Raw genomic sequence first — 3,234 nt, forward strand, 5'->3', positions numbered from 1 at the left:
AGACCACTGAGGGAGATCTACAAACCGGATTCCAAAAAAGTTGGGACACTATACAAATCGTGAATAAAAACTGAATGCAATGATGTGGAGGTGCCAACTTCTAATATTTTATTCAGAATAGAACATAAATCACGGAACAAAAGTTTAAACTGAGAAAATTTACAATTTTAAGGGAAAAATATATTGAATCAGAATTTCATGATGTCAACAAATCCCCAAAAAGTTGGGACAAGGCCATTTTGACCACTGTGTGGCATCTCCCCTTCTTCTTACAACACTCAACAGACGTCTGGGGACCGAGGAGACCAGTTTCTCAAGTTTAGAAATAGGAATGCTCTTCCATTCTTGTCTAATACAGGCCTCTAACTGTTCAATTGTCTTGGGCCTTCTTTGTTGCACCTTCCTCTTTATGATGCGCCAAATGTTCTCTATAGGGGAAAGATCTGGACTGCAGACTGGCCATTTCAGTACCCGGATCCTTCTCCTACGCAGCCATGATGTTGTGACTGATGCAGAATGTGGTCTGGCATTATCTTGTTGAAAAATGCAGGGTCTTCCCTGAAAGAGATGACGTCTGGATGGGAGCATATGTTGTTCTAGAACCTGAATATATTTTTCTGCATTGATGGTGCCTTTCCAGACATGCAAGCTGCCCATGCCACACGCACTCATGCAACCCCATACCATCAGAGATGCAGGCTTCTGAACTGAGCGTTGATAACAACTTGGGTTGTCCTTGTCCTCTTTGGTCCGGTTGACATGGTGTCCCAGATTTCCAAAAAGAACTTTGAATCGTGACTCGTCTGACCACAGAACAGTCTTCCATTTTGCCACACTCCATTTTAAATGATCCCTGGCTTAGAAATGGCTTCTTCTTTGCACTGTAGAGTTTTAGCTGGCAACGGCGGATGGCACGGTGGATTGTGTTCACTGACAATGGTTTCTGGAAGTATTCCTGAGCCCATTCTGTGATTTTCTTTACAGTAGCATTCCTGTTTGTGGTGCAGTGTCGTTTAAGGGCCCGGAGATCACGGGCATCCAGTATGGTTTTACGGCCTTGACTCTTACGCACAGAGATTGTTCCAGATTCTCTGAATCTTCGGATGATGTTATGCACAGTTGATGATGATGGATGTAGAGTCTTTGCAATTTTTCGCTGGGTAACACCTTTCTGATATTGCTCCACTGTCTTTCTGCGCAACATTGTGGGAATTGGTGATCCTCTACCCATCTTGGCTTCTGAGAGACACTGCCACTCTGAGAAGCTCTTTTTATACCCAATCATGTTGCCAATTGACCTAATTAGTGTTAATTGGTCTTCCAGCTCTTCGTTATGCTCAAAGTTACTTTTTCCAGCCTCTTATTGCTACTTGTCCCAACTTTTTTGGGATTTGTTGACACTGTGAAGATTTGAATCAACGTATTTTTCCTTTAAAATTATACATTTACTCGGATTAAACGTTTGATCTGTCATCTACGTTCTATTACACATAAAATATTGACATTTGCCATCTCCACATCATTGCATTCAGTTTTTATTCACAATTTGTTTAGTGTCCCAACTTTTTTGGAATCCGGTTTGTAATTAATATGTATAAATATATCAGGGGTCAGTACAGAGATCTATCCCATCATCTATTTATCCCCAGGACTGTGACGAGGGGACATCCTCTGCGTCTGGAGGAAATAAGGTTTGTACACAAACTTAGAAAAGGATTCTTTATGGTAAGAGCAGTGAGACTGTGGAACTCTCTGCCTGAGGAGGTGGTGATTGTGAGTACAATAAAGGAATTCAAGAGGGGTCTGGATGTATTTCTGGAGCGTAATAATATTACAGGCTATAGCTACTAGAGAGGGGTCGTTGATCCAGGGAGTTAGTCTGATTGCCTGATTGGAGTCGGGAAGGAATTTTTTATTCCCTTAAAGTGGGGAAAATTGGCTTCTACCTGACAGTTTTTTTGTGTTTTTTTGCCTTCCTCTGGATCAACTTGCAGGATAACAGGCTGAACTGGATGGACAAATGTCTTTTTTCGGCCTTATGTACTATGTTACTATGTTATTAATAGAAGAATATAAGCCCTGTATATAAAGGGTGTATCTCACACGAACCTGACCCACACTAGGCCGCAATTAAAGAATAGTGCACAAAATGGCTGTATTTTAAATATCTGAATAGAACCCCTGTATTTAAAGGGTGTATCTCACAATGATATATGCAGCAAAGGCTGCCAAAAATATTTTTTTTGCCCAAACAGGTGTTTGTTTATTAACTGAATATAACACTAGGCCGCAACTAAAGATTTGTGCACAAAATTGCTGTATTTCAAATACCTGAATAAAAGCCCTGTATTTTAAAGGGTGTATCTCACACACCCTGACCCACAGTAGCCCTCAATTAAATATTTGTGCACCAAGTGGTGGTATTTTAAATATCTGAATTTAAAGGGTGTATCTCACAATTACATCGGCAGCAAAGGCTGCCCAAATTATTATTTTTTTGCCTAAACTGGTGTTTGTTTAATAACTGAATATGACAGCAGTATATAACCCTGGAATTTCAAATGTCTTGATACTGCAAGGGGGTCGCAACAACTGTGTGTTTTGCCGAAAAAAGGGTGTTTTATTAATAGAACAATATAACACCTGTATATAAAGGGTGTATCTCACACGCCCTGATCCAGAATAGGCCTCAATTAAAGATTTGTGCCTAAAATGGCTGTATTTCAAATACTTGAATAGAACCCCTGTATTTAAAGGGTGTATCTCACACACCCTGACCCACACTAGGCCTCAATTAAAGATTTGTGCACCAAATGGCGGTATTTCAAATATCTGAATAGAACCCCTGTATTTAAATGGTGTATCTCACAATGACATCTGCAGCAAAGGCTGTCCCAAATTTTTCTTTGCCTAAACTGGTGTTTGTTTAACTGAATATGACAGCAGTATATAACCCTGGAATTTCAAATGTCTTGATACTGCAAGGGCGCATCAATTGTGTATTTTGCCCAAAATAGGGTGCTTTATTAATAGAACAATATAACCCCTGTATATAAAGATGTATATCCCACGCCCTAACCCACACTAGGCCGCAATTAAAGGTTTGTGCACAAAATGGCTGTATTTTAAATACCTAAATAGAACCCCTGTATTTAAAGGGTGTATCTCACACGCCCTGACCCACACTAGGCCTCAATTAACACCCTAACCCTGGGTTCACACCTAGGCGTTTCG

This window comes from Bufo gargarizans, unplaced genomic scaffold (assembly GCF_014858855.1).
Source record: "Bufo gargarizans isolate SCDJY-AF-19 unplaced genomic scaffold, ASM1485885v1 original_scaffold_933_pilon, whole genome shotgun sequence".
In the NCBI taxonomy this organism is placed as follows: Eukaryota; Metazoa; Chordata; class Amphibia; order Anura; family Bufonidae; genus Bufo; species Bufo gargarizans.